Consider the following 23,807-nt stretch of genomic DNA (forward strand, 5'->3'; position numbering starts at 1 on the left):
TGTGTCCTGCATTTTATTCCTGTGTTTTAAAGCAGCAGTTGATCAAAACCCTGAAGGAGCTTGTGAATGCAATGGACTGATTCTTCAAGTCTGCAGGAGAAACAAAAGCATTCCTTATGCAAATCTTCTTCACTGTCATGCCAGAATGTACTTTGAGTTATATTTGGAATGAGCAGCCTGATGTAACTTAGAAGTTGCCCTTGCTTTGACTGCAGGTCCATTCCAATCTAATTTTTGTATAATTCCAATAAAAGTGTTAGTTTCATATTTCAGGATACTTCTCCCTCTTATCACATACTATTAATACTGAATCCTTTAGTACACTCACTTTCACAGTTACCATACCCATTAAAAAAATGGCCAGCTGGACTTCTCTCCACCTGCTCCATTTGACAATATACCGTTATTGACATTACATTTAAGAAGACTGTCTTAATTAAAGAATAAGGTACTTGGTGGAAACAAGTGCTAATCAGCAGGAAGTCTGAAGTCTCCTGCGCTGCATTGACTGACTAGAGTCAGCATACAGACTCAAGCTGTGGTGAGTCACTGAACCTGTTTTGATGGTGACAAGTGTTTCAACTGCTGCATCACCACTGTGGTACTCCCATTTGCTGCTAGGACTTTACTTGAACTTCTTGTTCTTCATAGAGCAAAGTAAACCACAGTGAAGGATAATCCTGTTTTTCAGCTTGTAGCTCATTGGGAATACAGAAATCTGTTGAGTCACTCAAAAACCCTACATTTTGCTGCATAACTGAAAAGGCATATCACTTGTAGCATACCAGCACGCACTCATCCCTCAGTTATCCACCTGACACAGAATGCACAGGATTCTCTGTGCTTCCCTGTTTGCATCTCCTGTCCTACTGCTGCTGGTGGAGCTAAATAACAGCAATAACAGCACTGGAAAACAATTATGTCTTGTCTCAAAAAACAGTGGAAATATACAATATTTTTTTATGGTTTGCCTCTTCCCTCCACCTTCTCACACATAGGAGAATAAAACCCTTGGCCTTGTCCTACTTTTCAATAGAGTTTTACAGTTGTCTTACAGCACCTCATCTGGATTGGACTTGTGGGTTACTTAAAGAAATACTTCCTGGAAAAGCAGAATTTCTGGAGAACCTCTTTACTGGTAACCATTGTAAGAGCATTTATAAATTTAAAAACAAACTCAGAGAATGTTCATCGTATTGATGGACTTCAGAAGGTTATTGTGTTCCTATGCAGTCTTACAGTGCAAAAAAGCATTTAATCTTGTCTCTGAGTACCTTAAGTGTTGAAAAGTGCTTTTAGGAAAAAACAGCCGGGCCAGTAGGTTCTTTTATACAGTTTTCTGGAGTCAAGGGATTGCATTTTGTAGCATCTAGAGAGTTTGAAGGGGCCACCTTCTGAATATACACAACTTCTGAAAAATCTCCTCAGGGTCGAAGACAATCCTAGCAGGGGCAACTGGAATCATAAATTGTATCAAAGGCACTTCTCAGGTTGTCTTTGAAGTTGAAAACTACATCCTAAAGTGATTAAAACATTTGCAAGCACACTCTAAAATGGTTCAGATCCCCTTGTGCCAGAGACTTTTCTTATGAACACCACCATGGTGAGTTTTTTGTGGAAGGAAGGAGGGAAGAACCAAAAAAAGATGCTATTCACATCCTCTGGAGTGCAGAGAACTTTTTCAGGGAACTTATGTTTATATTTTAGGATCCAAAGGGTCTGAATTTTTTGTACTATGTATTGTGATATACTAGAAGGGCTGATAAGATAAAGCAGTAAGAGAATATCACAAAATTAGTTGTTAGATCCCTGATCCAGGTACAGCTTACATTCTTTTTCTTGAATAAGATAGTGAAATATCACCATTCCTTGGGGAGCTGACATGCTAGTCCTCAGGGTACTGTTCAGGATATGAATTGTTCTCTCTTCTGCCTTATGGGTGAGTTGAGGGCTCTGTCCCTATTTTACTGTGCACAGGATAGCCTCAGTCTAAAAAGCTTTGCTGGAAGGCATAGGCTGTAGAAACTCCATGGAGGACAGGTTTCAGATACCTGGCTCTTCTGTTGTTCAGTGTGGTGACTTGTCAATCAGTATGATGGGTTTCACTCTCTCCATACATCCTTAAGATGACGTACATTATGAACCTGCTCTCTCAGCAGCAGCAAAGGTAGCCGTGATTGAAGACTTATCCCACCTAAGAACCCTTCCCTGGACTTTGCACCCTTTGTGGCGTGATGGCAAACACCCAACTGTCCTCCATGCTGGGCACTCTAGGCACAACGCTTGTGTGGGCCAAGCATTGTAATAGTTATTCCCAAGAATTAACCCTGTTATGCCTCAGGAAGAACAAGAGCACCACTAAAGTCTGTTCAACATTGCAGAAAACCCACTTCAGAGGTCATTTGATGCCAAATAAGGAGAGGCCACCTCTTAACAGAGCACAGTCAGTCTCCTGGTTCAGGAATTGCTCAGACAAAGTTCACAGATGTTGTTTTGCAAGGTCTATGCAGCAATCATCTAACTTATTTAATGCATATTGACTTTGAAGGCCTGCCTGAACTGCAAGGGCCCCTTGTGCCCTTAGTTAATTTATTGAAGATGAGAACTTCTTGTGAAAAGTTCTCACTTTACTCATATGAACAGATAGTTAGGAAAAGAAAACCAAACTCAACAAATATTTTTTTTGTGGTAGCACTCTACTTCAGTAGAGTAGAACCTTGGAATCCTTTTAGCTCATTGTCATGAAACCCAGATAGCTCTTCAACCCATTCCTCTGACATTTCTTACACATCTTCCTTGAGATATATGAACATAGAACAGAAACTTAGATAATAAACTCATAAATTAGTGGAAAGTCTTATTTATTCATCTTAATAAACTGCTAGTAAACTATTGACCACATCACTGTTGATGACTGGTTCATAGAATAATAGATGAACAATGCAAGCACTGTGTATCATCTTTATTCATGTGCTTCTGGTTTTCCATTATTCTCATTTCCCTTGCTTTCCACTGGAGAATACATGGTACACATTTTTTTTGCAAATGAATTCCCCAACACATACAGTCCTTGAACTTTCCTAATCAATTCTGAAAAATGAGAATGCAATTTAAAATGCAGACTTCTTTAGAAGTATATTATTTTATGGGCAGCTAAATATTAATTCTATATATAATTTCACAGTAGGCATTCATATTAGGAGTTTATTACAAGTCATACGAAAACTAGACGCATAGAATCATATATAATAGGAATAATGGTTTTAATCTGTCATGACCCCAGAAGACAGGGATTAAAGTTCTATAGGAACAATATTCAATGATAGCTGCATTTTACGGGTATCAGCAACACACACCGCAGAAGCACTGCATGCCATGCAATTTAACATGATTGAAATACCTCTTCAGGAAAAGCACAGACTTCACATTCCCTCCAGAAACGACGAGACTGTTGGTGGAAATGTTTAAAGAAACTCATAGGAAAAATAACTGTGTGATACCTAACCTGCTATTAAAACTTAAAGTTGAAGCTCACATGAATGAATGTGATTCATTGTGCTATGTCATTAATCTTTATGAGCAAAATTATTACAAAATTCTATGGGGAGGGGAAAGCAATTACTTAATGATGTATAAAAATATTCCCATAGATATTACAGGAAGCACTGCGCATAAAGCTGTCTGTATAAAGCCCTTGGACGGTACAAACAGCCCAGTCAGTGGCATACTTTTAAACTGTAGGAGAGTTATTTTTTCATTTTTAACTCTGTCCCAGTCACTGTTTAACGTTCCATGTTCACGTACTGTCTACTTTGTTAAATTGCCCGCAACTCCAGAGCAGTCAGGCAGTACTCAAATTAAGCCACAAAGTAATTAGGTTTCAATCACTGAATATTCACAGCTCAATTAAATTATTTACAGAGATGTAGACAATTCTGCAACAAACATTTCTACTGATACTCCCCCAAACTGTAAAATAAATGTATCCTGATGTGATGATAAAACAGAACTTAGATGTCTCTTCTATAAATAATTTTTTCCTGCCTCTCCTATTTCCTATTTCACTTCAGAGGTCAGTTGTCTATGAGTTTGGATATGCATACTCATACATTTGCAATAAAAGCAGGGTTTGTTTTAGGGTGTTGAGGTGAAAGGGGAAACCACCAAAAAAAAATAATCAATGCTTTTAAAGAAGATTTTTTTTTTTTTCAATCTTCCATTCTAGTACTTGTTAAACAATTTTGGTAGCAAAAAGAAAAAGTATGCCTCACATTTATATCAGTAAGAACAGACCAGTGTTACCCAATTCAATTTAGTGAACAAGTCAGAAAACGCAGTAATATTGTTCTACTGGACAGAAATCCTGTTACTTGATTGTATTGCCCAAACTCAAGGGAAAATCAGAAAAAAAATATTGGCAAAAGAATGATACTGAGGTCAAAGCATGCATGTTTTTCTCACTTTGTGGCTGCTGAAAAGTACAAGGACAAGGGTAAGTGAGGTGTTCAGAGCTAGCAGTATTTAAAGCAGTACTGGAAGAAGAACTTTACTTGAAATTTTGTATGAGAATGGCCAAAATATTAATTTCAGACAAATAATAAAGTGTAAGCAAGAGAAGAATCAGCCTTATTCCAGTTCAAGTCCACCAGCTTAATGAAGCTAGCTTCAAATGAAGTGGGAAGTCCATCACATTTTGGTTTTGTTTACTTCTTTCCTGGACACTTACGTACCACACTAATCTTAGTAGCTGAAAAGATAAGTTAGACGGTCCACAGTCTGTGACCAGGATTTAAAGCCATCTGTCCTTTCCCCCCTTTTCCTATATGACAACAGCCTCAGGTTTAAAAGATGGCACGTTAGTCTTTTGCTGCTGCACCTTTCTGTTGACACAGGTGAGCTGTGGTGCAGCAAAGACCCACTGGGCCACAGTGGCATCAAGTTGACCAAGTTCTCTCTACCCATTTCTGCTCTTTTCAGCCGTTGAGATGGAAAGCGTATAGAGCAAACACTGGCAAATCATTGCTTTCTGAAAATATCTAGCAGTCCTAATAACACTTTGGACTACTCTATTTTAGCATCAGGTGATGTGCAAGTCCTTAACAGTGCTGCATCTGGGAACTGGATGAGTGGTAGGAAGCCCTCTCCACTCTTTGGTCATGTGTTAAACAAAAAAAAACCCCGTTTTAGAAACACAGATTCTCAATATTTGAGAGACTGAAACTCAGCAGTTCAATTTCTTTTTAAGAAACAAAATACTTCAGAAAATAGTGTGGTTTTGGACAGCAAAGTAAATCAGGTCAGACCTCAGAACAATTACCCGAAGATAACACTACAGCCACAAAATACTACCAATCAAGAGCCCAATTCTGCAGACATCAGTCGTAGTTGAATATAAAATAGGTTGCTTTACACAGCTTAACATTTAGACTCAAAAGGCCAGTTACTGCTGAAGTAGAGGCTAGGAAGAAAGTCAACAGGATCTTTGTGTTGATGAGTAAGGAAGGAATATTTGAGAACTCATTCAGTATTAAAAAAAAAATGGTAACCGGAAATACAGTAAACAAAAGCCCAGATGACAGCATACATATATGCTTGTACACACGTGTAACAGAGAAAGAAATAAGACAGTAATGAGATTAACAGATTATTACAGACTAAAGTTTATTGCAAAATCTTTTGTTCCAAATACATATCAGAGCATTTCATAAACTAAGAGAGAGACAACAAATACAGCCATCACTCTGCTCAACAGAAACTACCAAATAGTCCCTGAAGTTAGAATCTCTTTTACAGAGAGAAAGTACAGGCAGAGTTATGGCAATGATATTAGATTTGCTTCTTTTAGAAGCAAAAGATCTGCCTTTTGGTGGAAGAAGAGAGAGAGAGAGAAAAGAGACCAGACTAAGCACCACATTCAAGAGAGTGCTCCTTTTCAGCGTTTGTCCTACTACAGGGTATGTGCTAGAAAAGATCCAAAGTCTCAGTGGGGAACTTGAATGCATGTTCTTTTACCCCTCAAACATTTAGCACTACATCCTATCAAACTGTACTCTACTGTAGCTAGAATCTCTTGCTGTCACATTTACTGAGTCTGCCAAGACTATTTGTAATCTGCTAGTCAAAGCACAGCAGCTCCTCTACCAGGAACACAACTGTTGCTTTTACCGACACATGTGTCAACAGCGGAAACAACACCCCTTTAAGACTAAAAGCCACAGTCTCTTCACATTTTATTTTTCTTGTAATAAGCCCATGAATTTATTTACAAAGGAAATTAAATAGAGAAGATAACACAAACAAAAGTTACATAATTTGGGAATTAAAACATCATTGCCCTTTCAGGCTGGGCCAGGGAAACCACTTTTTATGGTATCCAGCATTTGGCCCTTAAAAGAATTTAAAAGAGCGAGTACAAGTGACGTCTCCTGCAGCTGCAGTCAAAATCATGTACTACAACAATCATATTGTTGACTCACATGTACACCAAGTCACATATTTTGAAGACCCAAAATACTCTTGAAGCTCAGTTTGAAGTCCCATTTATTTGTTTTTCTGTTTCACCAGCTCCAGTTAAAATTCAAGGCTGAGAAACACAAGCTATTTCTGTAATTTAATGGTTGAAGATGGAATCATTTACTGTGGGACTCAGTGGGCACATTACTGTATGTAAGGCATATTTTGCTGTTAATTAACCTCACAGAGAGACGAGAGAAAATGACCCAGCAGCACAGATTTGACTTTTACTTATTTTTGTCTTGGTACGTTCTCTCACTTGTGTTTCCTCTCCCTTGCCCACCACCATATGCTGCCATTTTTCACTATCATTTTATTGTAAACAGCTAACCAAAAGCAACGAAGAAAAGGGCATGGAAAGACAGTAGTTAGCACCTTCCAGCTAATAATTATAGATCAGTTATTTCTGCTGTTATTCTGATAAAAAAAAACCAACCCAAACCCAAAAACAAAACAACAAACCCAACACCCTACTTCTCTTGTTTCAGGGGGAAAATTGAAGGCTTCCTGTTCCTGCAGCAGTGGTTTCTTGCGACTGACAATGCTGATGCATTCATTACCACTAAAGCAGGCAGTCAAAGGTCAACATGCTGGAACACTAACATGGTTCAGGCTTAATTTAAAAGAAATAATTTGAACAGAAGATCTAAAAAAAGAGATTAGGTGTTTTCATAAATAAACATTGAGAAGTTCAGAAGTAATTAAATGTGAACAGAGATATGACAAAGACAACACATCTACAGGCAACAGATAAGCAAGAACTAGCATAAGCGATATCTTCCAATAGGCGAACATCTGCCTTTATCCTTCAAAGCGTCTGAAAATTTCTGGTCTTTTTTTATTCTTGTCTGTCCCTTATTGAGTATGCATCTCAGGTCAAATAATGTATTCCCAGAGAAAGAAAATTATCATATAGAAAACATTACTTCAGGGAATAAAGCAAAATGTGAACTAAGGCCAGCATATAGAACCTTTTAATTTGCAAAAACGTAAGAGCACATCACTTGTTTTCAAAGACTGGTGAAGGAGAACGATTATCAAGCTTTTTTTTTTTTATATCAAATGCCTTCTGTTCTGCCTATTAACATTCCTACCATTTTCTAAAATATTATATTTGCCTTTAAGTAAAAACAAGAAAGAAATAAAGAAGAGGCACAAGCTAGGTATATTTGTTAACTACTCTCCACCAAGTTCTAGCACCTATAATATGAGCACAAGCATGTAGTGCCTGCTTGAAGGTTTAAGTAATTAGCAAATTTTTTTTTTAACGCTTTTCAGTGGTGCTTGGCAACAGGACAAGAGGCAACGGGCACAAACTGGATCACAGGAAATTCCATCTGAACATGAGGAAAAACTTCTTTGCTATGAGGGTGACAGGGCACAGGAACAGGCTGCCCAGAGCGGCTCTGGAGTCTCCGTCTCTGGAGAGATTCAAAACTTGCCTGGTCGCGTTCCTGTGCAACCCGCTGTAGGTGAACTTGCTTTGGCAAGGGGGTTGGACTAGATGATCTCTGAAGGTCCCTTCCAACCCCTGTGATTCTGTGATTCTGTTAATAGAAAGAGGTGGTTGGAGTAGTTTTCTTTTCCCCTAATGACCCTAATCCCCTGGTCTTTTCCTTTATATATATACTTTTTTTCCTTGCTTCCTTTTCATTGCTCCTCTTCCCTCCTTTCCCCTACCAACCTGCCCAAGTTCTTGTCTGTTTCTAGCTGTGTAGGGTTACCTAATGTTAAAGAAGGTGAGAGAGAAGGCAGTAGGAAGAAAAAGATAACAGAATAATAAATTTGTGTTGGACCAAAAATTTTCCCTGCTGTCCTAGAATCCACTAGACAGCACTTGAACACAGGCTTGGCATTTTATATACACGTGTGTCTGCTTGTTGTCTCAAAGCTTCAATAATCACAGCTTCCAGGCAGAGACCTCAAAGAGGTCAGCATTAAGAGGAAAGAAAAAAACACGATACGGAACCCTAAGTCAGAAACCTGGATAATAAAAACCTGCTCTTCATTAAGGGGTAAAAGCATCTATTGAAGTTAGCCATAAGCAAGTAAAAGCTTCTAAGCAGAGAGATTTTCAACAAACCAGATAATAAATAAATAATAAATGACACCCTAGACAGAGCTACTTAAGAAGGCGCTTGTCAGACTGATTCCAGGTGTCCTTCCTACAGAAGAATATGTACTAGTTGATAACAGGCTAAAAAACTTGGTAGCTAGAAGATCTTGGGACAGTTTTTTAGAAAAAGAACGCCCTCTGCTAAAAAATTTTCCATGCAGGCCTGCCTAGTTTCATAGATTTTGTAAATAGATCTTCAAAAGGGTTTGTTACTTGAGATAAACTGGGTAGCTGAAAGCCCAGTTGGGAAGTCAACGCAGAATGTATCTTTACAGATTTCTCTCAGGAAGCCTTAACCAAATCTTTGCTGCAGCTCTGCTACACTCTAAAGCAGCTACTTCAGTAGCTTCCCCCTTTGCCAGAAGCCTTCACTTCCTTCCCTCTGGCTACTGACCCTCCTCTCCTAACCAGAAACAGGGGCAAAAGTCCCTAAATTTCTTTTGCAAGCATCTCACTAATTAAGAGTTCAACATACCAAAAGACAGACCTTCTTCCTGGCTTCCTGTCCAAAAAACTGTACATTTTATCTGCAAGTACTTACATCCTCGGTTTTTTTCCTACAGCTGTGGTTTACTCATTGACCAAGTGATTGAATCTTTTCTTAAGGTTGTCCTGCTCTGTTTCATTAAAGCTTCCCCTTCCACGATCAGCTCAAACCAGCAAGTAACCTTTTATGAGCCAGATGCTCACTATCTGCTGTGGAGGCTGCTAGGCAACTAATTACAGGGCGCCAGCACGGATTTATGAAATAAAGCTTCTATAGACCTTGGCTCCCCTTAAAGGAACCTGCTATCCCCTGACAACCTGTAAAAGAAATCAGGTAACCTTTTTCTCTGCATGATTGCCTTCCTATATGAACAGGATCAGAGCAGTTGCTGTAGGAGACACTGCTAGTCTTCAGGCAGGATTTAATTATTATGGCAGATGTTACCAGGTAATACTATTTAACATATGTCCGCTCGGCCATTCACAGGCAGACTCGTGCCCTGAGTCTATCAGAAGCCATATAGCCACATACATACGGCACAGAGCCAACAGATCGGACTTTTTAACGGAGATTATTAGTCAGTTCAGGGCTATACTATCTGTAGGCACATGGCTGCTATCAACTCAAAGGATAAACAGGAAAAGCTGCTTTCTGCTTGCATGCCTCCCTCTCCAAAAATGCAAAAAACAAAAGAGCACTAACAAAACAAAAAGCCTGTCCCTGTTGCCTCCCATAATTACTTTTGTTGTGAATGAGATTTAAGGATGTTGACAGATAATTTCAATTATGCAGGGTTTGGGGTGGGGAATGCTATACAAGCAGAGAAAGAGTTTAATCTCTATAATTGGAAGGGGTTTTTGTTTTGTTTTAGCTAAAGAACAAGATTCTTGAAAGCGAAGATTGTTGCTGTGCGATTTAACTGCCTTTGTGGTGGTGCTGGTGGTTGTGAAACCAAAACAGGCGGTTCATTGAAAATACAGATGTGCCGTGTTACTTAACTCTTCCACAGAAACCTGTGCTTCCGGGTTGTGTGCACTTCTCAGGCCTGAAGGAAGGGTAATCATTTTAACATTTGTCATGTGTGTTGTCATTAGAGGCACATGCCTATGCCAGGCTGGGATGCTTCACAGACTGCTTTTAGTTTTGTATCATTTATATGCGTTGATTTCACATTTTCAAAATGGAGAAAAGCACTTGGTGAAGATAGTCATGCAACTATGAATGTAATTGCCTATAAACTTGTATATGTAATTGCAGTTGGGTTGAAGTCCTACAAAACAAGGTTTTGGGGATTGTTTTGAAAACATGAAAACTTCAGTATTTTGATGTTGCTGTGTCTGCTTAACATAACTTATACTATTTACTCCTGATTAAAATAAGCTTGTTAAGAACACTGTGACCAGTGCAATATCTAGCATACAGGCAAAGTGCAGGTTTGTTTGTTCAAATCCTCTTACTGTGATTTGGAGGCTGAATGTACACCTACATCTGTTTTCCTACATCTGTAACAGAAGTAACCCCCCCAAACCCTACTACTTTAGTTCATGTTTGTATCACACATGATCTGTCTAATCTGAATTTAGGCCAGCGCTTCAACAATGAGGAAATAAACAACTGAACACCTTTCTACAGTTTTTCACCTTAGAGGTGTACAATATATTATGCCAATTAACTGCACCTCTTACTTTTCTTCATCAACAGGTGCAAAACGCACACACAGGTACTCTTCCAATCTAGCCAATTCACACGTTACCTTTTTTTCGTAGCAGTTAACGTAGAAGTTACCAGGCACCTAATTAGATATGCAGTAGAAAGGAGCAAGAAGTCAGAATGATCCTGTTACTTCTGTGCTCAATGCTATTGATCTTCATTTGATCTGCTAATACTTATTTCCAGATCACATAGGGCCAGGAGTTGCAGCTGTTGAATCTGTTTCTCTTTTGTATGTCACCGACCACCTAGGTCTTAAAGCTGGAATCTAAGGCATGGAAATCAGCTCTCTAGAGAGACGCCAACATCAGTTCTCTGCTAGCTGGTGTAATGAGTTATTTATAGGAAATACAGGCAGCGTCATGACCTGCCTTTCCTTGAATAAGGATCAAGGGCAGCTTGATAAAGCTATAGTAGCAGAAAAAGTTGGTAGGAGAGGCCAAACTAACCTCAGGTGTAGCTTTACCTTCGTTGCCGGGATTTGTGTTCTGACACCCAAGTTTATTTGGAGTCCTGGTTCATCTTTGCAGTCTTAAACTTGCTCTTGAACATCCATATGTGCTTAACCTTTTAACATAATGAAGCTAACACTACCCTGTTCAGGTAAGGTCTTTGCCTAAACAAATTATATATTCGTTACCTCCACACTCAAATAACAGAACACATCCCATCTGCCCACTACAGAGAATAATGATAATTTGGCTAATTCAGTAAATGACAGTGTGTCCTCTAAGTGACAGACTATGCTGCAGGTTTTCAGCACTGCACTGCCTCGTCTGCCCTGTAGGCAAAGATAGTCTTTTTGTTCCAAGAGCTTTGTTGAAGATGATGTTTTCCATTTCTGCTTCCCTTTCTTATAATGCTCCATCAATTTCTGAAACAAAGCAATTAGCAGTAATTATAGGGAGGCTGGCAGAATGAATAGAGATTTTTAGAAGATTGTCTTAAAATTTCCTCTTCTAAATGACAACAGATCTGCCTCATATAAAGAAGGATGCAGAACAACTCTGTCACTGCAGTAACTCCCCTTTCTAAAAGCAACTTCATTTAGCATTTCAAGAAGCTGGTAGAAGAAAAAAGAAGGAAAGAAAGAAAGCAACGAAAAATTAATTTTCTTCTAGCCATATTTATATTAGAGAAAGAATGAAAAATAGTTATTATGACAATTATTTTTTGTTAACATTATCACTGTGCGTGATGAGTATAATATAAAAAACACTATGGTGAATATCCAAGTTTTCCGTTTAATTAGCTGAAAAGGACTGCTTGTGCAATGCTTTTAATTATGCTTGTAGTCCAGAAGTTTTAAAATATATTTTCAAGTCTTAGATGTAGGCTGCTGTTTGAGCGCTGAATGACAATTGCTGACTGTCGTCAGCTTTTCTCTGTGAGACATATGATACTCTCTCTGCAGATAAACAGCAATAGAAAAGTAGATTTCTAGTTACATGTTCACTGAAGAGCAATATACAATCTTTTGATATTTTCAGTGAAATTTTAGATGTGAATATTGAACATATATATAAACACTTACATACATACATACGTAAATTTCTGTTCATAAAAAGAAGGCAAGACCCTGCATCCTGACACTCTGCCCTTGACCAGAATCAGCAGTGCAGACAGGATGCCGCCCTCAGTATTCATGTAAGGTGTGTTTCTCCCAAGTCACACTACCCTTGGTGGAGCCAAGGAGCGGCACGACTCTTACCTGCATTCAAAAGGCATTTGCAAGATAGTCTGTTGCTGCCGGATCACCCGGACACCAAGTGTCCCTGGCGGTCCACTGCAGCCACGGCATCGCTTATGATCCTGTGTTTGCTGTTGGCGACTGGGTCAGTTGCTCTGTGCTCATCTTTCCTGCTGCCTGGATGAAGCTTTGTTTTATAAAGTGTTGTCAGACTCTGTTACTGTTCAGCCCACAGAAGGCCACGTATTTTAACATTTTTGCACTGTGTAAGGAATTCACAGATGTTACGTGTACAAGACAGTTAGAAAAGTCATTCTTATTTCAAAAGCAAGTACTGTTTCCTTTCTGACATCTCATTGTTTCCATGTATTCTGAGTTCCTAGTAGAGGGCCTGAGGCAGTTAAAAGCTCTGTAGTCATGTTCATTACATTTGTACAAATTGTTAGAACGTATGAAGGTGGGTGGTTCACTCTGTGGTTTTGTTATACTGCTGGGCATATGTAATCCTGCTCTAAGCCCTCTTGTATTAAAAAAAAAAACAAAACAAAAAAAACAAAAGAAAGAAATAACAATGTCACACCCATATGGCAAATCAGTGCTTTGCTTTTTTTATAGACAAATTTATTACTGGATACAACTTTCAGGTAGATGCAGGGAACATCTTTTCAGCTGCTGAGACCTTAAAAGCAACAACAAGTCTGATGCTCTCAAAATGCTCATTTAAACAGTAAAGGTCATGAACACAGTGTTTGTCGCTATAAACTTTTCACTGGATGACATTGACAGATATCAGGTTAATCCTAAGTGATTTGGTAAAAAAGCCAACCTTTTCTCAACAGCTTTCTTGTGATAAGAATTAACAGGGGTTTGATAGGTATGCAAATATATACTTTGAACTTGCGCAATCACAGAATAAGAAAACAGCTATCAAGTACTGGGATCAGGGGCTTTATTTATAAATAAAGCAATGCACAAGGGTATGTGTCAGCCTCTATAAATACTAATATTCACCATATTCCACAGTCATGATCCAGCATTTGGCATGTTACATATATTTATATACCTACTTGCCACTAAAAGACTTCGCTGATGAAAATGCAGCTGAAGTAGAATTTGGTGTAATTCAGTCTAGGCACCCAACTGAATTTCTCAGATGCCTTGATTTTGCTTTTAAAGGAGAAGGGACCTTTGGGTGCAGTGAAGCTCCTTTTGGGGAGGAAGATGTTCTACCCAGAATAGTTTGAAGACTAGTGTTTAGGGTATTGTGCTGGAAGAAGGGATGTGACTTCAATACCCCTCAGACTTAAGAGAGTGGAAAATCAGATGAAAAAATCTGGCAAGTACCACACTGAACCATGACCATATAACTGTCAATAAAATAACTCAGCTCGAAGCTGCTTCCTAGTCAGAGACCTGATGTTATACAGGTGGATGCTTTTTGGTATTAGGCATATAAAACTCTGAGGTTTCAAGATGTACCCTGCCTTTCTGTGCTGCCTAGCAGTGAGCTTAAGTTTACCTCTTTCCAGCGTGCTGCCATATGGGACAATGGGAAAGGGGGTGTATGTGCGTCCCATAGAGCTGAAAGATGTCCCCAAGCACGCAACAGACTGAAAAATGTTTCAAGTTTTTTCAGGTTAGATTTAGCCTTTTTAGAGCTATACTAATATACCTAAATATTCCCTTGAACAATGTTGTCCTTTAGAAGTAATTTAAAATTAACTATGTGGCAAATAAATAGATCTTACATACTTAGGAAACCTCAAGACAGGCTTTTTCATTTATCAATAGTTATTTGACATATAGTAGCTGCACCCTCTAATCTAATTAAACGATTATCTGACATACTTATTGCCTTGGTACCTAGCTCAAGAATTCCTGACACAGCACTCCAGAAGTAAACAAGGTCAATATTTTACAGAACTGGATTTCAGCTACTTCCCAGTGAATTAAAATATTCACAATATATAAAATGGTCTCCTGTAGAATGCCCTAGATTCTGTAGATTTAGCTGTTCTGATCATTTCCAAGACTATCAGGAAACTGCTAAAAGTAACTGAATAGGGCAATCATACCTTCAGGAAACCTTCTTCTTAAGGAATATGGTTCAGTGACCTAATGAGGTTATTGGACAACAGCTATAGCTTGGACCAGCCTTGGTTTTTTTTCTTCTTTTTTTTTTGGTGCTGCCAGTTCATGACACAAAGGTGTAGTTATAGCTCCTAAGTCATCCTGGACTGTATTAACTCTGTGAGTTCTTTCTGCTCTTTGTCACTGGCTGTTGTCATGGCTTTTGGTCCCAAGGCCAAGAAGTACCATCTGGCACCCAGTCACAAGTTTTAAGGAGCAGTCCCTTCTGAAATAGAATCATAGAATCATAGAGTTGTTAGGGTTGGAAGGGACCTTAAAGATCATCCAGTTCCAACACCCCTGCCATGGGCGGGGACATCTCCCACAAGACCAGGTTGCTCAGAGCCCCATCCAGCCCGGCCTTAAAAACTTCCAGGGATGGGGCTTCCACCACCTCTCTGGGAAACTGTTCCAGTGTCTCACCACCTTCATGGTGAAGAACTTCTTCCTAATGTTCAGTCTGAATCGTCCCATCTCTAGTTTTAATCCATTCCCTCTAGTCCTACCATTACCAGACATCCTAAAAAGTCCCTCAGCAGCTTTCTTGTAGGCCCCCTTAAGATACTGGTAGGCCACTATAAGGTCTCCTCGGAGCCTTTTTTTCTCCAGACTGAACAACCCCAACTCTCTCAGTCTGTCCTCATAGGAGAGGTGCTCCAGCTCTCTGATTGTCCTCGTGGCCCTTCTCTGGACATGTTCCAGCACATCCATATCTTTCTTGTAGTAGGGGATCCAGATTTGAACACAGTACTCCTAGTAGGGTCTCACAAGAGTGGAGTAGAGGGGGAGAATCACCTCCCTCAACATGCTGACCATGCTTCTCCTGATGCAGCCCAGGATACAATTGGCTAGTGCACACTGATGGCTCACGTTGAGCCTCTCGTCTACCAGCACCCCCAAGTCCTTTTCTTCAGGGCTGCTCTCAAGCCAGTCACTGCCCAGCCTATATCAGTGCTTGGGATTGCCCCGATCCAGATGGAGGACCTTGCACTTGGTCTTCTTGAACTTCATGAGATTGGCATGGGCCCACCTTTCCAGCCTGTCAAGGTCCCTCTGGCTGGCATCCCTTCCCTCCAGCATGTCAGCTGCCCCACACAGCTTTGTGTCATTGTCAAACTTGCTGAGGGTGCACGCTATGCCACTGCCCATGTCGCTGACGAAGATGTTAAACAAGACCGGTCCCAGTACTGATCCTTGAGGGACTCCACTTGTCACTGGCCTCCACTTGGACATGGACCCATTGACAGCCAGTCTTTAGGTGTGGCCGTCAAGCCAGTTCTTTATCCACTGAATTGTCAGTCCATGAAAGCCATATTTTATCAGCTTGGATCAGTCTTGAGGAGTTCTATCTGGAGTATGTTGTAGCAATGTCAGGGAACACACTTGTAAGTAAAGCAGATGCTAAAAGATCCAGGTCCTGTCTTGCATCCTATCCCTTTTCTGTTTTGTTGTGTACCAATGCCTTGAAGCATCCACTACTAGACACAAAATTTGTATACAGAGTCCTTGGCTGCCTGATAGTCTGAAACCACCATTTGAGGCCTTTTCTTCCCAGAGTCCTGTCTAGACTCTTCTCAGCCCAGACTTCTTGGGCAGCAGGGAAGTGAGGAAACTGAGCTTAGCACAAGGACATCTATAGTATTTCAAGGAAGTGGTACTATAAATTTTTGAAAACTAAGTTTAGTGGACTACTTAACTTAATTTGACTTTGTATCTACTGTGAGTCAGAAGTCAGCCTGAATTTCTGGCAAGGTTCTCTTATCTTCTATTTTCCTTCTAGTTCCACGTATGCAGAGCACTTAAAGATAATAAGAGATTATTACCATCTCCTTCTTCACGCTGCTTGCTCCAGTCAAGCCTTTTTTCAGAATACAGATTGTACTATGGGAATGCAGGCCAGTAACATAGAGCTGATAACCTCAGAATGTAGCCCTGAGGGCTTTCATGTGATTGTAATTTAATGAGGTATTAAGCCTTGGACCTCAAGAGGATAGGTATTTTGAACACTTTGGAGAAATAAGGCATGAATTCAAAATATAATACAAAATGATGTCCTGGAACATAAAAGGGAGTTTACAGTTTGATAAAGATGTATTTTGCTCTGTCAAAATTCAGTGTGCAAAACTAAGGCGTATGCTAGGCAAGTCATCACCAAATGTGGTCATTATCTTTATGTGATCAATAACTTTACATAGAGGGGACTGCAAATATCTTCTTCCTCAGTCTAAAACACTGATTTATGCTGTTGACATAATCCAAGATTATGTCATTCTGCAGTGAAATGACTCCAGTTATGTTAGAGCAGATGCATTTTACCTCAATGCAAATCTACCTCAGGTTTTCCTTTGCTGTTGATAGTTTGCAATCACTTCCATATGGTATGAGATTAAAATGGGTTGCTCAGGGGAATGAAAATAAGAGATATGGCAATTATGCCCAATAATGAATGTTTAAAGAAGATAAATCAAGACATCCTGTGTATTCATTTACTGTTGAACAAGGAAAGGACAAATACGCTATGCATATTTTTTAGGCACAACACGGCCTACTGGAATGCCAAACTCATCCTATAGGGTATCCTAAAATTCATAGAAAGGTTTTCTCAATATAGGATGCTCAAGAAAAAAACAGTACACTACACACAGGGAACTACATAACTGAGCAGAGTCTTATCATCACCTGTCTACTTTCTCAGGGGCCCTTGTGAGACAAAAGTCAGTCACAGACTATATACAGCAAATCTCACATTTCTGTGCAAAGACATCTCTTGCATTGGGTTGACGCAGCAAAAATTAGGATAGAAGTTATGTCTATTTCCTCTATCATCATCTAACAATTTCTGAGAAAGAAGTGGTTTAGACAGCTGGGGTGACGTCTTCTGACACAGCTCATCTGTTACTGCTCTAAGAATAGTCTGGAGGAAAACGGCTGTTTTTGGATTAACACCAGTAAATCCCATCTTGAAGTTTGTTATCTAAGTCTAGCTGAAATGAAAGTTTGCTCATGAAACCAAACAATAAATAAAAACAGAGAACAAAACTCACATTTAATTGATTGGTATGCTGGTTTATTTTTTTAGGAAATAAATTATTCAGATTCACATTCATTCGCTGACCCTTTGGAACTGAGTTTCTCCTTGCAGAAGAAGGATCCTGACCACAAGGTGACTGAGTATTCAAGGATGGGTCTGCCTGAGTCCCTTTTGTGGAGAATGTAGTGGTTTAGATAAATAAATGAGAGTCTTATTCTCTAGCATAACTTTTCAAGTCTTATGATATGGTTGTCAGTCCTCCTTTGCCTCCACAGACCTGCTTCGCCTGCAGGCACAGCATGACACCATGCTTTCCCTCTGGGTGTCATATAGAGACATTGCACTGTATGCAAACACAAGTGCAGCCTTCCATCACAGCTGTACCCAGGCAGGTCCTTCATATGGCACTAACCCACTGGACATCTGCTGTGAGCTCCAGCATCACCTACCATTTCCACACCTAGATAGCTGAGGAGTCTGCCAGAACTGGTTGCTTATGGCAATCACCTGGGATGCAAAAAAATCAGTTTTCAGCCTTCAGTACAAAATCACCCTTGGGGCATGATGCCACTGAAAAGCACTGTTTTCCTACAAAGAAAGACACTTTTATGTTTTCCCCCCTTTACAAATGTTACTTGACTCCAACTCTGAGCCAACAGTCCTTCTAGAAGAGAAACGATATGTAAGGGATTGTGACAACATGTGAGGGTTGAAAATTAATGAAGGATTTAAGGAATTCTTCAGCTGTATGTGGAAAATACAGTAGCTGAGAGAATGTCAGAGAAAAAGCATGGAGACATTTAAACGTTTAAGTGGACTATTAATCTAGGCCATCATCTGCTACAGCCTCAAATTACTATTAATTCCATTGAATTTTGCCTTTGAAATGATTACAGTCTAGGCAGCTGAGAGAGGAAAGAAAAGCAGGTTTTTCTATGTAACATTAGATCTGTGAAAGCAGTAATGGTGTGGAAGAGGTAAAATACTGATTTAAGTTTTACCATTTGGAACAGAAGTGGCTTTCATTTACCAGAAATAAGCAAAGCACAGGTCTAATGCTGCATATAAACAACGTATCAATCATGATCAGTACCAAAAGCCTGTAAACCTGTGGAGGAAGTGAAGTGGCACGCACTAAAAGTGATGTTTAATCTGCAGAGAGAGATGTTAAAGTTTGATCTGTCATAATGTCATAAACTGTGGTTCATTTTTATTAGGAGATCCACAATGCAATAGAGCACTCCAGTAAAATGTGATCTGTTGTTTCATTAGTGCTAGATAAGACCATCCTTAAGTACCCAGTACAGCAACCAGGGGCAAAAGAGAATTGCTGTTGGTGGAAGGGAAAAGGGCAATGGAAAGAAATAGAGAAAGTTCAAAATATCCATGTTAACTTTCACACAGAAACCTCTCAAGCCTCTGGATTTTCATCAGTCATGACTGATACTGTGCTGGTTGCCACAGAGTAAAAGTGAAGCTGGAAAGGAGGTGGCAAAGCAAATACCAAGCACATATAATTTTGAATGTAAGTTGTAAGTCGCATAAGACTTTCTAAGACAATAATTTCTGCCTGAAGATCATATTCTTACAAGGTTACTTCCTTTCTTAGGTGTCCATGCTTGGCTGTCAAAATCACAAAAAAAAAAAAAAAAAAGAAAAGAAAAAGAAATTAAAAAAAGAAAGAAACAAGATAACCTCCTGACTTTTCTATTCCAAGTCTTCTCTGTTCTAGGTTTGATAACTTTAATGATATTTTATTTGTGGTTATTGTTTTTCTTAATATGGGAAGGAGTTATGTGTTTGAAAACCTTGCATGAGATAAGGGGCAAATTGATGGTTTACTGGGGCTTCTGATCCGAGAAGGAATATCTCTGAGGTTGCTTATCAACCGTATTATACCAAGAAGGATAACCCAGGATTATTAGTCAAGCAGAAATGAATCTCCATTGTGGATCACTGACTGTGAAAAGCACCTGACATTTCCAGCCTCCGGGAATTGCAGGTGGCTCAATGGCTACTAACATAAAAACATGATGTGGATAACATTGCTACTGCTAGTCATACATGCCATGTATGCAAAATCCATGTAGTATTTCAAGTAAATGAACCAGGTTAACTGGAAGAGGATATAGGTAGCTGTTTTGTCCAAGAGGATAAATAAAACTAGAGAAAAATTTATGATAGAGGCCTGTGGCTGACATGACTCTCGAGGCCAAATTTCAGGGTATTTGGGCACCTAAAGATGCAAAAAGGTGCCTAATGGTTAAAACTTTGTTAGCTTCCTGTCTGCATCTTTAGATACTTAAACAACTTTAAAAATGCATCCGTAGCTCCTAGGGATTCAAGACATGCTAACATTTCTAGCCGCTTGTTAATGAGCCACCATCAGGAGCCAAGTGGAAGCATTTACATGCATATTTGGTTCATTTTAAATGTTGGGTTTGGATTTACAGCCAAATAATGGATTGGGTTTTGAATAGATACCACTACAGTCTCTTTCATGAGATTTAGTCTGTGGTAATATGCCTCAAGAAGATATCCCAAACAGTTAATGCCCTTACTGTCTGAAATTATCTTCTATTTCCCAAGGGATAACCCTATCAGTTTATCAGAAATGGCAACAGATTCCTCCAGCCTCTTTCAGGACTGTTTTCACTTTGTATAAATAATTAATTGTTCCCTGAAGCAGGACCTTGAACTAACTCTCCAACTTCCTAGGTGTATTCCCAGCAGTTGAATTTGTTTTACCTTATATAAATAATGAATGCATCAACTATTACTGTATATTTGGGTATAAATTTAGTATGTATTTTAGGCAAGTCTCTTAGTAGAGCATATCCTTGTGCAGGATTTTTGCATTTTTGGACAAAAGCCAAGGTTTTGCAAATTTTCTGGCCATACTTGAACTACAAGAAGAAGATCTGGTTTTCACTTGGAAACAAAGCAATCAGGACTGATCTGAAAATTCAGAAATTAATCCATTTAAATTTGAAACAGTTTCAAGTTCAGGATTCTATTTTTAAACCATAAGCATTACAGGCATATTTCTTAGTTTTAGTAACTATGTTTCTTGCTAGCATAAAACTATCCTGTGGGTTTTTTTCTGTTTAATTCATAATTATTTCTTGTAAGTTTTGTTTTGTTGCACATCTTACTTCTGCCAAAGTTGTAATCTAAATTTAAAAATGGTCATAAACCATCCACTATTTTATACATTAGGAACTCTGGCTCTCAATCAGTTTTTCAGAGGCTTGTTACTGATGTCATTAGAGAAAAATTCTGTTCTGTCCTTATTGAAAGGCAAATGGAAATGTTTTTGAATAGTAGACATTAGTCCTACAAGGAAACAGGGAGTCTGTAGACTCTGTCTCTTGTTTGCTCCAAATGAGCTAATCCACTAAAATTTATGTCTGGAGTCATTACAAGAAACCATGTCTGGTCCAAAGGCCATATCTTAGTCCAAAAGCACATAATACAGATGAGATAAGTCATTGTAAGTGAAATAATGTGATTGTAAGACCTGATTTTTCATGATCCATCAACACTAACATCACTCCCCCCTCCCCTCCCATAACACAGCATAGCTTTTCAGTATTTGGAAGTTATTATGTTTTATAACACTGCTGATTAGCGAGAACAGCATGCTTTGGATGATCATTTGGTTTGTAAATGACTTATGGGCTTCAATACCTTGTTTGTATGTGATTTGCTGCTGAGCCGAATCCACAGCAGCCCAATCAGACTAATCGGTAAGGTTATGGCTGCACAGATAAGAAAAAGGCCTAGGAATAATCCTGAGCTTTGAGATAAAGTGTAACAAACTATTTTGCACTTGCACACTCTTTAACGATGGTCCCTACTAGGGAGGTTTGTTTTGGAGGGGGAGAGAGACAGAAAAGTTCATAACAGAGAAGGGAAATGACCAAAGGTTACCACCTTGGCAGAAGATGTGCAACAAAACAAAACTTGCAAGAAATAATTATGAATTAGATAGAAAAAAACCCACAGGATAATTTTATGCTAGCAAGAAATATTGTTACTAAAAGTAAGAAGAGTCAAGAGATGCTGATGTTTCTCAGTTTCCCATCCTTCCCTGGAGACTGGTCGCTAAGTCATAAATGCCTTTCTCACGGAAAACACCAAAGAGGGACACTTGCACTTGCTTACACCCAATAGCCAGCGTGTATGCCACTTGGGAAGTGGAAAAATATTTTCAGGTACCGAGTCTGTCTGATCTGAACTAGTGTCCCAGAGCTTAAACCACCAGGCTGTGGGACATGCTAGGGTGGGTGAACTGCCTTTTGATGTGATTCCGACTGAACAGTCTTTGAGATAAAGAGTAAGTGTAAAGAAACCAACTCTGTAGATGGATACTCACAGAATCCCAGATAGCTGGATGGGTGCAGATGCAGTTCCCTCAGTGCATGGTTTAATTAATGCTGCTAACCTGGTGGTTAGGACACCTCTTCTGATGTGTTGATGTTGCAAGTGATGCTTCATAACTTGTGGTGAGAGTACTTTACTCACAAGGGTGCTTAGCTGCATAGCTGGGTATGATGGACACAGAGAGATGTACACCAGCTTATGCCAGGAAGTTTCGTTCCCATTGTGGGTGTACAGTTTGACAAGCAAGATAAACTTAGGCATCAGCTAAGAGGCTGATGGAGGCATCAAAACTTGGAAGACTGTTTACCAGAAAGATAACACCTGTGGTTACGTATCAGCTGAACGGGAGTGTTGAAAACTTCAATGAAGCAAAAATGTTGGACTTCAATTTCTAACATTTCAGTTATCTTCCTAAATGTATTTGTGACTATATATCAGTCAGACATGCCCAAATTTATAAGAAGTGTCTTTAAAAAAAAATAAAATTCCTCTCAGTACACTGGGATTCGTTGGTTCCCTAGTTTAAATAATCCTTATGGACAGATCCCCAGCAGGTATAAATACCTCTTTTCTTAATAACTCATTTCCTCTCTCCTTTGTGCTTGGGAATCTTCTTTAACTGACCATCTCATCTCCTCCTGCTGGATAATCTTTTAATAGCCTCAGTTGTTTTCTAGTTTTCCTTATCAAAGCATATGCAATAAATTAACTTATAAAATGTTCTTGACTGGCTAAGTTCCCTCAACTGCATCAATTTAAAGGCAATTTTCATTCTGTCAAGCACGTTGCTGATATCTGTAATCATTGAGATTTTGTTTCCCGTATATTTTTCAGGAAATATTTTCTCTACTTACTTACTTCCAAGCAGTTTGGGGCATATGTGCAGCTAAGAAGTTTGCAAATCTTTAGTTGCTCAGACTCAGAAGTTAAGATATTTCTTGCTGGACCAGGATCAATAGAGGTTTTAGGTGCTTGCCAATGGCCTTTTAAGGAAATTATCTTAAACAGCCTTCTGGACAACGATCCTTTCAGAAAGTAGTGGAGTTCAGGCACATTTAGAGGTCACCCATTCTCCCATTAATTCTATCTTGCTGAGAAAAATGCTGAGGGAAGTACAATATAGCAAATACCTTTTACTCCATCAATAAATTCTCTTTCCCTTTTTGCTACCAGCACATATTGCTACAATTAAGCCACAGTTGGATGCAAAAGTACAATTATGCACTCTGCATTACTGTAGAAAAGAAATAATTACTTCAAAATAATTGTAATTCAACTACCCTAGCAACCTGAATGGTTTCAGGATGCATATGCTCTCAGAGAATTTCGGATGAGCATTTCGCAGTCTGAACTCACCTTGCTGAAGATGCTGTAATGCGAAGTTACATATAAGGTCTTTCAAAGGTTAAGAATTGACTTTGACACATAGGCTTAAACAAAATGCATTTTTGAAAGTATCTATATTATTCTTTTTGGCCGCTCTTCTATAAATGGGATCTTCAGACAAACAGCCTTCTTCTCACAGACATTTGCAACTGGGCTGATTACGGTTTCAAGTCCTCAAGAAAAGTTCTTCAGATAGGAAGAAAGACTCCTATTGTCTCCACAAGACTCTGTAGCAGATCTTTTCATTTCTAAAGACCTTGATTTATGGTAAGATTTCTAAGACATACATGAGATGAAGTATTTGTTAAACTTTTCTCCCATTCCCATCTCCTAGAACAAAAAGGTCTGAGTTACAAGT

Source organism: Rissa tridactyla, chromosome 2 (assembly GCF_028500815.1).
Source record: "Rissa tridactyla isolate bRisTri1 chromosome 2, bRisTri1.patW.cur.20221130, whole genome shotgun sequence".
Lineage (NCBI taxonomy): Eukaryota > Metazoa > Chordata > Aves > Charadriiformes > Laridae > Rissa > Rissa tridactyla.